This window comes from Gossypium raimondii, chromosome 8 (genome assembly GCF_025698545.1).
Source record: "Gossypium raimondii isolate GPD5lz chromosome 8, ASM2569854v1, whole genome shotgun sequence".
NCBI classification, from domain to species: Eukaryota; Viridiplantae; Streptophyta; class Magnoliopsida; order Malvales; family Malvaceae; genus Gossypium; species Gossypium raimondii.
The window spans coordinates 52,393,187-52,407,019 of record NC_068572.1 but is presented as its reverse complement, the minus strand read 5'-3'; the positions used below and the strand labels follow the sequence as shown (position 1 = coordinate 52,407,019).

Sequence of the window (13,833 nt, the reverse complement as noted above, 5' to 3'; positions counted from 1 at the left end):
AACTTTGATCAAACCTGTATAATTTGTTTTATATTCACATGGAAGGTTTCGATGAATAATTACTTGAAAGGTACAAAATCAATGAAAACGGATCAATCAATTTGCATTTCACTTATCAAGAGTTGATCCACACCCGTATTATGTAAACAGCCTAAGTTGATGGCAACTAAATTTTATTTATTTTTAAACTAAAATATTGAAAATCCTAATGTTTCATACTCCTAAATTATATGATGAATAAAAAATGTCATAATTTTTTTTATATTTTTTCATAAATTTAGAATTTAGCCTTTATATTTTTATTTTTTTAAAAATTTAATCTATTGGAATATAAAGTCATTAATTGCTTGAATTGCCTGATTGCAATCGCCATTACAGCTCGTAACGTGAAAATTATGTAAATGAAATAACAAAGAACACAAAGGTTTGTTTGCGCCATTTAGTTTCCTTACGTCTAGGGAGCCTAACTCAGTCAGTAAGTCCACTATCTTTAATCCACAATACAATAAATGAACCACATTCTATCACTCTCCAAGTATAAAGACCTCACATTCGTAACTAAACACTAAAACACTCACCTCTAAATTCTCCTCTTGAGAACTTAAACTATGTAAATACAATTGGTTTACCCTTCAATTGCACTCACAATAAGTTCTTCAATGAACAAATATGGTGTTCTCAATATGCTCTCATACAAAACCTATACAAACCTCGTTATAGGAGTTCTGAGACTTGCTAACATACTAGTGATTAATTACAATGCAACCTCTTAAAATCAATAGCTATAAAATAGCAAAAGTAATATATTAATAAAGTTCAATGAAACATGATTTAAGGAGATTCATTCTTTAAGGTAATTCTCAATGCAATCCCGAACGATTCTTCGCAATGAAAGGGTTGTAATTGTCAACAGAAAATATGTCAAGTTTTAATGCAATGTCATACGGTAATGGTAATGGCCACCACCAAATGCCACTTAGAATGCTGCTTCACAACTTGCCTCAACATAGTCTTTCTATTTTTCATATTCTAAAATTCAAGTCTAGTTGTTAAAATTGTTAAATTTTTGGTTAAATTTATTGGTGTAACTGTCGAAACCATTTTTTGAAAACAAAAAATTTTAGTTGTCGACTTTAAAAAACAACAAAAATTGGAGTCGCCACCGATCCTTTATTGAGATGTGATCGGCTCACCTTAAAAACGACTTTGGTCTACGATATTTGAGAAAACGGGTTCGGGAGTCAGTTACGCACGAGGAAGGGTTAGCACCCTCGTAACGCCCAAAAATCGGTACCAATTTGATTATTTGATGTCTTAATGTCGAGGGTTAAAAAGATTTTTAAAATTCAAATGATGAAATCTGAAAAGGATAATCAATTATTCAAGTCATGTGAAGAAATTGAGACCCAATACGTTAGGGTACAATTTCTCAAAATCCCTGAATTTTGAATATCACTTTTGCCTTATAAGTAAATCTTCGTTTCGAGGAAGCAATTATATCATGCCCAATACGTTAGGACATAACAAATTAAGTTCCCAAAAATAATTTTTACTTATATATTTTAAATAACGGATATTCTCGGTTATTTGGAATTAACAAAGAAAATCGGAACCCAATACGTTAGGGCTCAATTTTCCTCGAAAATCCCTAACTTTGAATATCGTTTTTATTTTGAAAACCTTTGAATCATAAAAAATGATTTTAATGTTTTGACAAAATCAAAATGTATTTTCTTTAAAAAGTATAATAAAATGCTAATGTACATATAAAACCAATACTTTAATTTTAAATTATATGCATACAAAAGTTATGAAAATAAAATATAAAATATGTATAGGTATCTAAAAAATGGAAATAAATAAAGGTAAATAAAAAAAGTAAATATATATTAGTAAATTATGAAAATATGTATATATATATATATATATATAGGATAAATGCAGAAAATATATTTATTATGATTTTAAATAGTGTATGTATATATATATATATATATTATAAAGAATGTATATATATTTGGACTATAAAATATACATAAAACAAACTATAAAAATATTATAAAACAGAAATATATGTACGTATATATATGTATATAAAACTAAGAAGAATAAAAGAATAATAAAATATAAGATATGTATATGAATTTAAAACACTTAAAATATATGCACATATATTATATGATATCTATGCGTATATACATATATATTGAAATAATAATAATAACAATAATAAAAATCAAAAGTACTTATAATAATACAGTGATAATGATACAAATAAACAATACTAATAATATATTTAAAAAAACTTAACATAACAAATTAAGGATTAAGTTGAAAATAAATAGAATTTAAAGGCTGAATTCGAAAATTGACAATGAGAAAAGGAGCAAATTAAATCACGCGTAACAGAAGGAGGATCAAAAGAGCAAATTATCCAAATCGCTCAAGCACTGCGCAGCAACATGGATTGAACTAAAACAGCATTAAAATATATTGCCTAATTTAAAAATATAAAAAAACTGATTTAATCAACTAAAAAACAAAGGACCAACAGTGCAAATGGCCCATTTTGAATCCTATAAAATCCCATTTTAAAACCCTAAACTCATTTCCCCTCATCCCCTCTTCTGGTGCGCCGCAAATTCTCTCAAAGTCCCCTTCTCTGCTGCTCCGACTCCGACCAGGCAACGGCGAAAAGAAGCCTTCAATCACCTCCAAAAAACAGTAAGCCCTCCTATTTTCCCCTTATCCCTTTTTGTTATTCAAAGAAATCAAAGAAAAACAAGATAAAAGAATAAAAACAGTAAAAAGAAGCAAGGAAAAGAAACCCGAATTCGTCACCTTCAAAATGTTTTTTCTTTCTCTGGTATTTCTTTTTTAATTTTTCAATACAAAAACTTGCTAACCCTTATACAAAGAATCAATTCCCTTTATATAGCCCACCCCCGTTTTACAAGTTTTTTGCTGTGTATATCCTCTTAATGCTATTCGTGGTTTGCAGGTGTGTAGGCGTTGTGCGGGAGTTGCTACGACGTGGGGCGTTATTGCGAGGGAAGAACGTGGGCAGTTGCGGTGTGCAAGGACGACGTGGGGCAAGCAGTCTCGGCTATCTGTTGCTTAAGGTTTCTGTGACTTTAGGCCAGTTGGGCCCTGCAATTGGGTCAAAAAAATGGGCTTATAATTCGGTTATTGGGTTGGGGTGTTATAGGGTTTAAAATTGGGTCTGTAATTTATTGTATTTTTATCTTCAAGTTTATGCATTTGGGCCCGGGCTAAAATGGCCTATTACAGTAATATTTTGAAATAAAAAGAAAACTCACTTAATAGTTAAAAAATAAGGTTGTACTAATTGAGTTTAACAAAATAATTTTAATAGTATTAACTATTCAACCTAAAATTTAAAATCTAAAAAATAAAAAAATTAAATTCTTAAAATAAAAATAAAAATACTAAATTATAAATTTAATAAAAGTAAGATATTTTAACAAAAAAATTATCATGTTTTACATGGGCAAGATTCTGGGTTCAGAAAAAAGAGTGTGTGGGAGCCCACACGTGAAAGAACAGGTCCCACGGAAATGGAGAAGGAAGAGAAACATCTAGAAACACACGTATGGCGACAGCTAGCAGTGTACTGTCCATAGTCTCAGGCACGCTTTTAGGTCTTGGAAAATCGGAAAAGCATGTCACTGTCTCAAAACCAAAAAATAGAAGTAATAATTTCGAGGCGCCATCGCAATCGTACTTTGCCACGTGTAAAAAAGTGATTGACTTAGGAAGTCAAAACACTAGACAGCTATCCACATCTAACCTTCCTAATCATAAGCTTTAGACCCAATTATATTAAATTAATAATACCATCATTTCTTTTTATGTTTTAACAACTATTCCTTTCAACATATAGGATTTATTTATTTATTTTTATATTATGAAGGTTGGTTTTACGTATTATTATATCCAATCACTTATAATATATAAAATATATATTTTAATATAACTACCCATATAAATGCACATCTTGTTTGATTTAAAATAAATTATTGGTGAAAGCTTTAATTAAATTCATAAATCATTCACTAAAAATAATTTTGTCAAGATTCTATCATTGACAGCTCATGGCACAATATGTTATATGCCAAACTATTATTTTGGATAAAACTTGAAAAAGGAAGAGAGAAAAAGAGTTTAGGTGCGTGGGTTTATCATAAAAAAATCTCTCAACTACAACAATAATATGATTAGGAGAATAAAGTGTAGCTTAGCTTTGGAGCATGGAAGTAGGAATAAGATTAAATAAATACAATCATACTAAATTTGCTAAGGAGAGGCATTTAAAAAAAAGTAGAAGGGAAGTTGGATTGGCGAAGTGAATGGGGAACAGCTGGATTGCATGAGAAAGGTAAGGCAGTAAGTAGAATGGTCCGCAGGGGTGCGCACTCATGTCAGCCCCAAGCCATCATCATCAGATTGGATTGACGTTTCTTGGGAAAGGTGTTTAATTTTATGACAATTACTACTGATTATTGTGATCCTGACTTTAACATCAACCATATATTTTTTTATCAAAATATCCAATTTTTTTTATTTATAAAAATAATCTATTTTTTAATTAAATAAGTAAATGACTTTTAATGAACAGTGAACATGGGTAATGCCAATTCTATTGGCGTCATAAATTATCACGTGAGCCAATGATTGGCCGATAGAATTGAAAAAACAACTTTTTTGGGTGATGCCAATTTATTTGACATTTTAGCATCATCTATATAAATACTTGTATTTCATAGTGGTGCCAAATAAATTGGCGTCACTCATGTCAGTTTTTTGGTGGTGTCAATTAGATTGACGTCATCAGTCTTCATCTTTTGCTTCTCTATCTTCCTCCATTTTTATTACTTTATATCTCATTCTCTATTGTTAGCCTCGATTCAAAAAAGCTAATGAAAAATGAGAAGAAGTGAGAAAGAGAAGAAGGCAAGGCAAATGAGGGGAGAAGGAAAGTTTTCTAAAAAAATTGTAAAGAGAAGGAGATGCAAAGGGAGAGTTTTTCCAAAAAAAAAAAACTTCTTTTAAATGAGAGAGGGAAATGTCTGAAAGGAAAAATGAAAAATGAGAGAGGGAGAGGGAGAGTTTTCTAGAAAAATTAAAGAAAACGTTTTTATGAAAAACAAAAGGAATTAATTAGCATTAAATAGAAAATATACTTTTTATGGAAAATCATGTTTGCATGTTGAAACGTTTTATTTTCCCAAGCACTTTTTTTTATTTTCCATAAAAAATATTTTCCATAAGAAAATAGAAAAAATTTATTCCTTATGAACATGCTTTATATATTTGCAGTTTACACATTAGAAATTACTTAACGTTTATAACGACACATCCGATTGCTTGTCCAAGCTGAATATATACATGTCAGGTTACCTGTCTGAGCTAAACCTTTAAAACGACATCAGGTTACCCATTCGATCTAAACTTGTGTCAATGTATTTGAGTATTCACAACAAATGTCAGATCTCGGTAATCATCTATAATCCCTAAACTAGCACGCACAAAACCCTATCGGCATGCTACTCGTCTCCTAACTTTTACAAAGTTCACACGAGCATTTATTACACATATTAACATCACTTTTCAATTTAGTCCAAATCTCACCTTTTTAACCAATTCACAACCAAACACATAAATGGTTACAAATCAAATACACAAAAACCTATATAAATAAATACCACATGAACTTACCTGGCAAAAATAACAAACAAGTTGAATCTTCAGGGACTAATCGTCAATTTTGGCTTTTCCTCGATTATCTCCGGTTTGATCCAATTCTTAATCTATTCAATTATTTCATTCAACTCAACAATACCAAACATTTATACATTATATCATGATATGAATGAACCTATGAAACTTATTTTTTCGGTACCCTAAATTTTTACATTTGATTCAATTTAGTCCTTAAAACCAAAATAACCATAACTTTTAATATTGAGCTTTAGTTCGAAAACCGAACCCAATTACATTCATTATAGACCCACTACTATTTGTTATTACCAAAATTTTACATTTTATTTAATTTAGTCCTTATAAACAAAACTAACAATTAAACATTACAATCTAGTCATTTTTCTCATCTAAGCTTAAAATCTATCAATTTAACACCAATTTCTTCAAAAAAAAATCAATAATGACAAATTTCATAACTTTAACATTTTTACAAATTGATACTTGGGCTAGCTAAATCAAGCTCCCATGATCTCAAAAACATAAAATTACAAGAAAATGACTTAATTGAACATACCAATTGATAGTCGAAAGTTTGAAGCTTTCAAAGGGTTTTTCTCTTTTTGTTTTATGAAAAGAAGAAGATGAATGAAAAAAGATGACAAACTTTACTTAATTTTGGCTTTTATACTTAGATTAGAACTTAATTAACTTAATCATTTTTAATTAAAATAAGTGGGTTCTTCCATCACCAAGCACTAAGTTACATTACAAAATGGTTTAATACCTTTTTGAATCTTTGACCATTTTTAATTTAAGTCCCTAAATATTTAGCCAATTAAAACCTATAGCGATAAGACTTTTACAATTTAGTCATTGTACCCTAATTAAGAAATTAATTCAACAAATTATCGGACCAAACTTTAATAAAATTTTACATTAACTTCGTAAATATTAAATATTTACGGCCCTAATTTAAAGAAATGAGATTCCGAAACTGCCTTTTTCAACACTACTGAAAATCGGGTTGTTACAAATAAAAACTTGTTTTAACTTGCTAACATACTAGATAAATTACAATTAATCTCTTCATTAAAGTAACAACGAAAACAATATGTACAATATATTAATAAATTCTAGAATGCCTTAAAGATAATAAAGATACGTCTTAAAGGTAAATACAATCCAATCTCCTTATTTTAGCGTTCATAGGGCGTCCTTCATCACTTTCATTCCACTTCAATAAGTTATTCTTCAGTTCAATCAACTTTGTTTTGATGCAATTCATCTTAACATTGATGTTTACAGTAATATTAACAACACTATTAAAGTAACGAAGAAGTTATTTGTATTTTTGGTATTCAACAAACATTTTAGGGTACCATCTTTTAAAAAACTTGTTTAAGTGAGGTTGATACACATCCTTTCTCCGTATTGTTTTTATATACATGTCATTTAATTTATGAATCCTTTTGTGTACAAACACTTTTATAATGTGACAACATATAATTCTTCTTCTATCAAACAACTTGCAATTGAAGTCAAAATATTGACCCATTGATTTATAATCCACAATGAACACAAATGTGTTTCCATAGTATTCATTCCTTATAGAGTTATGTGTTATTTTAAATGTTCACACACCTGGTGTAGCGCTCCATTCCTAACCTTTAAGGAGGATCTAAGAATGGTACGTTTAAAGGTCAGGAATGGTACGTTACAGCTTTAAAGTCTTTCACTTTCGAAAATGTAATTGGCGGAACCGCAGGTTTACAAAGACATATATGTACTTGGTATAGCAGCAATATATAAAACATTTAAGTTTAAGGGCCCAAACACTTTTACAACATAAAAATTCATTATAAGGATTTAAGGAAAGAGCAGAGTTTGACGTATACATTCTTTTTTGTTACAAAATATTGTTCTTCAAATTTGAAGCCTTGGCGCCACCCTTGTTTGTCATGCATAATACAAAATCACTACAAGCCTAACACAGAATGTTTCCTCTGGCGTACTCCTTGAAGGTTCCTTTACTTCTTCGGTGATCCTAATAAGGGAAGATAAACAGAGTAAGTTCATAAAACTTTGTGAGTTCCAGAACGAACATTAGGGTATCTATATGTCACACAGATAAAAGGACTTTTCCCAATTTAGTAGAACATATAGTTCGCTTGTTGGCGAATACACTACACAAACTGACTGTATGTAGCTCGCTTATTGACGAATATTGAATTTACATAGACTTTAATAAAATATGACTCATTTTTGGAGCATACACTATGCCCATACAATCATGCAAATAACCTCTTTCGTGCTAGCCAAAAACCCTAGTCTGTGTTTAAAGATTGTATCATTCTTTCATTTCTTTTTCCTTTGTTAGGTTTTGCCAATTTGATTTGTATTACACTTGCCTTACTAGAGGCTACGAAACATCATTCTTATATCGTGATCTGTTAGTTCAGTGCTATTTGCAATGAATGCAACCCCATGAATTCACTTTTTTTTGTTCTGACCGTATGGTTCCTTTTTCAAAGTAATGTGGGTAATAACTCAGCACTAAGTAAGGCTCTTTCATTTCTTATACAGACTTGTAACTGTCCGTTTTCAGCGAAATCAGGATAGTAATTTTGGAACCATAAATTTGACTAGTAAAAATATATTTTATTATTTTAATGTCTATGAAATATTAGTAAGGTCGTATAAAATTTTTGGTAAAAGTTTTTAACATTTGAATGCTTAATTAAGTGAAAAGGACTAAATCGTAAAAGGTGAAAAAGTAGATATCTAGTATCTAAAGGTATCAAATAGCTATGAAACTTTAAAATAAGAGGACTTAGATTGTAAATAGAGCATTTATATAGTCATTGGACATTCATGGATTGTTTTTTATTGAAATTAATAAAGTTTTTAAAGGTTTTTTAGTAATTAGGTAATTACGGTTAAAATTTAACAAAACAAATTCTATTTTTCTCATTCATCTTCTTCCTCCACAAATTTTGAAGATTAAGAATGTAACAACCACGTTTCGATTTGGAGCTACGTACAGTGATGGATTGGGTCAGGAAATAGTGGAGAAATTTTAAAATTTACTAAATAGGGAAATTTTAGTATTAAATTAGGAAGCATTTAGACCCAATAAGAGATTAGAAAATATTTCTGAGATAGAAAAGATTTAAATAGAAGCGTAGACTAAATTGAAAGAGTATACAAATTATTGTGGTGTAAATAGGAATTTAGAAAGATAGGAGATGCATAGTGGTAGTAGAAAGGAAGGAATGATTAAGAAGAAATTTAACTAAGTGAAGTATGAGTTATTCCAGGAATTATAATAGATGAATTGGGATAAAATGGTAAACAATTAAGTAGATATTTTAAGGTGTAATGATGATGGGTAAAAGTGTAAAGATGGATAGCTTGAGGACTTATTAGCAAATTGACCATTTAATAAAAAGGTGAGATATTTTTCATGGAAATGTGTAGAAACGTGGAGAAAAGATGAAAGATATCATCTTTTCCCAATTTATCAAACTGTCACTCATCCCCCCAAATCCATCCAACATTTTTGTATTTCCTTTTATGTCTTTCCTCCATTGTTGAACTATCCAAGCTTTAAATCTTCATTTTTCTTTGAAATTTCTTTAGTAAAAGCTAAAAAGAATACTAGTGAGCAACTTTATTTCATGAGAAAACTTCCATAGATTGGTTAAAGGAGAGAAATACATGAGTTAGAGTTTTGAGTTTTCAAAAAGGTTAAGGTAAGAATGATGGAAATTCTCATAACATGCACGTTTATTTTCATAATCTAGCATAGATAAGTTATTTGATTTTAGTTTTAACTTATAAATGTTATATGTTGTTATGAAATTGAAGAAAAGAGAGGAAGTTTAAGGATAAAAGTAAAAGGAAAGGAAAAGAAGTGGTCGATGAGTAGAAGAGAAGAAAACTCATCATCCAAATTTTGGTTGTAAGTACTTCAACTAGTAATTTTGTTTAAGTTATGTTAATTAAATAATTATGTTAATTAAGTAGTTTAATTACTAAATTAATTTATCATAATAAGTATTTAGTATGGGTAAGTAATGTAAATGTTATGAGTTTTGATTTTAGTGTACCATTATTTGATGTATTGTGGTGATAATGAAAAGGACTAAATTGAAAGAAATTAAAATATGTTGTGATATTATGAATATATAGAAAGTGAGTTTAAATGAAGTGATGTAAAAATTATAGTGTTGTATGTGGTAAAAATGAAGAGAATTTAGAAGCTTTAGTGTTATTATTGTGATAAGGACTAAGTCATGAAAAATACAAAGTTATAATATTTTGTAAATGGATAAAAAAAATTTAATAATAAGTAAAGCCTATGAAGACGATCCCCGAACTATTGGGATATTGATGGCATGCCATGAAGGAAAAATTAGTGCGCTTATAGTATTATGTTGTACTTCGGTGCTTATTGTTGTAAAATTTATACTTTGGTGCTTATCATAATTATTTTGCACTTCGGTGCTTATCGTTATTTGTACTTTGTGCTTAGTGATATATGATATGCATTAACAATGCATTATTGATTTATTTCTGTATATCCTAAGTGTTCAACTAGTCTACATTAGGCTACAATATCGTAATTCGACTATTATTAATTAATGGGTTACGATAAGTAATGGTAAGTGTGATTTTTAAGAAAAATATATTAAATTTTAGGGACTAATTTGATGTGAATTTTATGTCTATAAAATGAATATAGTTTTATTTTATATTATTATTAATAGTAAATTTTAAAAATCTTGAAGTGCTTATTAAGTTTTCATTGACTTACCACGTTAGTTCTCTAACGCATAGGTGAAATAGATCCCGTTGGGCTAATATTGAGGTTGCGTGTATCCCATATCATCACCATTCTAAGAGGCAAGGTTGTATGTATGAATTTTGGGGTTAGTATGACATGTACATAGGTTCTTAGTATCGGTGAATGTTAGATGGACTAAAATGCAAACTTTGGAAACCTTGTTATTTTGGTGATCTAATGGCATATTTTGTTAGCTTTATAAATGAGTTTATAATAACTTAACATATGCATGCATATATGCTGTTATTATATAGATTTTGTGGTGAATTTTAATGAGTTTGAGGGTAATTCAATTGGTTTGGAAGTGTTTGCATGTTTTGAATTAGGTAGGGGGCTTTTTAGCAAAATTTCCAACTGTTTTTATGTCATCATAACCCAACGTATTGATAATTGAGGAAAAGGTATCGATACCTTGACCCAAAAATCAATTTTTTTGAGAAACAGAGAGCAATTTTGGTATCGTTTTTGAGGTAGGTATCGATATAAGCCTAAGTATCGATACATAAGCCTAAAGTTTCAGTACCTCCATCAAAACTTGAATTTTTGGTGTTGCAGAATGCCATTTTGGTATCGATTTTGTGCATTGGTATAGACACTTTTCATAAAATATCGATACCTTTTATTTAAGTATAAATATTTTGCCCATGTTTTGAGTAAAAACAATTTTTAAATCATTTCCAAACGCAAACGAAAATCCATTAATAACCCTGGATGTTTATATTGATAATTTTTGGATTAAATAAGTTAATACGATATATATGAATGATCGAATAATACAATGTCTAGCCAAAACTGCTTTAACACCATATGTAATAGTCTTATACCAAGTCCATATAGTCGGACAGGGTATAAAGGTGTTACAAAGAACACCATTTTAGGGTTCAAAGTGTTTGACCAACTTTATAGCTTGCATGCAAGTGAAATTTGTCTCATTTTTAATGATTTTTATGTTTTTGAAGTTGTTGTAGCTTAATTTATCTAGCCTAGGGAATAATTTGCAAAATTGTTTTAGGATCAGGGTTTTTCCATGAAATATTATGAGTCTTTGTGAAATAAACAAGTTTTGTAAAGTGATTTTTGATGAAATTATCATTTAGCATGAAATGTGGATGAACTTGCATAAATGTCAATTTACGAGATTAAGGACTAAATTGTAAAGAGGTTAAAACATTAGGGGCAAATATGTAATTTTACAAATGTATGAATTTTAGACTGAATTGAATAGTATGAATATTAAATGGATTGAATTTACTTATTTAGGTCAAGATAAACCTTGTACGGATCTAGATCAAGGAAAAGCTAAAGCCTCAAATTATTGATCTTATTTCAACATCCTTAAAATCGAGGTCGGTTGGTATATTTAAATGACGTTTTAATGTTATTTGATATATGCATGCTATTGTTTTATTTATCATGTCATGAAACGATGGAGATCCAACGACGTAAGACGATTATCGAGCCCCGTTTGAACTTTAAGAATATATAGGATACAAATGACATGTCATTAAGGTTACCATGTTTCGGGTGCTAGTCCTGAATGTCCTACCGGTGGCTGAGTTCTGACACTTGTTATGGATACTCATCAGCTTGTGTGAGTGGCATCGTGTAGCTACATTCCAACCGTCAACTTGTGTGAGCAGACCCATTTATGGTTCGAATGAGCAATGATGTAAAGGAAAAGGAAAATGAATGGTTTCGAGCATATGTTTAGCACACTTCGTGTGAGTTTCTCGCGTATCCGATATTATTCTAAATGGTTGAACTGGCATGAAAAAGGAAGGAACAATAAGTGTTCCTATGACTATGTTATGAACTTATGGAAATGTATGAATTTATAATAATCAAAGTATGTATAACTATAGTTATAGAAAGTATGAATTCAATTGTACAATGTTCATGAAATCTATCTTACCATGTAATGATTTTGTTACGTTATGTATTAAAACACTAACTTCTGTTGTTGGTGATGCTTAGGCTTGTGCCGAGCTTATGTTGAATTGATTCATGTTTAATTTATAAGGTTTTGTATTGAAATGGTAAGTTATGTTCATGATTTATAAACTTGCTAAGAATTATATGCTTACGTAGTTTTCTTTCTTATGTTTTATAGATTATCAGAAGCTCGATTGATTTGGAAGCTCGTCGGAGATCTATCACACTATCCAACGATTATATCGGTAAATTTTGATATTTTGGTCAAGGTTATAATGGCATGTATAGGTGGACTTGTATTTAATGATCTAGTTTTTTTTTTGCATGTATAAATGTTATTATAGTTGATGTACCTATGATATTTTGGTGCCTTGATGGTTGGTGTTATTATGGCCAAGATGATGCATGTTTTGAATGACCAATTTGGTATGTAATGGTGTATTTTCAATTTGGTGAATTAAGGTATGTTTTGAGTTGAAATAAGTTAAACGTGTAAGGTTGATGAATGGCCAAGTATGCATATGTTCAGATAGGTTTGATGGATTGTATTTGAGGTGCTTTATTGGCATATTGGTTGTATGAATTATTGATATAGGGATTTGGTCATTTTATGTATGTTTTAGGCATGTTTTAAGGTCTTGCTTATATAATCACATGGCTTGTAGGTACATGTTTGAATGGGTAAAGAAATGACTTGATTTTGGCCAATTACTTGTTCACACGGCCTAAGACACGGTCATTTTGATATTTTTCTCTCGTCTCTAGCCTCTGAATCAACTTTCTTCTTTTCTTTAGAAGCTCTTTCAACCAGCACAACAAATTCTGTCAATTCAAGAATCCCGACTAGAAGTTTAATGTCTTCGTTCAACCCATCAACAAATCGTTTACACATGATAGCTTCCCTTTAAACACATCCTCTTGCATATTTACTCAACCTCATGAACTCACGTTCATACTCTGTCACGGTCATATAACCCTGTTTCAGCTCAAGGAACTCTTTCCGTTTTTGGTCAATAAATCTTTGGCTAATATATTTCTTTCTGAACTCTGTCTGAAATAACTCCCAGGTAACCCGTTCCCTCAGAATCTCTGATATTAATGTATTCCACCACTGATACGTAGCATCTCTCAGAAGTGAAATAGCAGATTTTAGATATTCATCAGGGGTACAAGATAACTCATCAAATACTCTTATCGTATTTTCTAGCCAGAATTAAGCTCGCTCGGCATTATCGTCAACAGTAGCCCTTAACTCTTCAGCCCCATATTTCTGAATTTTATCAACAGGTGGTCTATTCAGACGTATCGGATCAGTAACTTGTGGTATAACA

The 13,833-nt window shown here is 30.2% G+C and overlaps 1 long non-coding RNA gene across 1 annotated transcript; it reads left to right on the top strand.

Moving 5' to 3' along the window:
- The first annotated feature begins 2,341 nt into the window (after positions 1 to 2,341).
- On the top strand, positions 2,342 to 3,338 carry LOC128042935 (uncharacterized). Its single transcript, XR_008198545.1, has 2 exons — positions 2,342 to 2,724; positions 3,002 to 3,338. It is a non-coding gene; the product is annotated as an uncharacterized LOC128042935 (long non-coding RNA).
- The last annotated feature ends 10,495 nt before the right edge of the window (positions 3,339 to 13,833 follow it).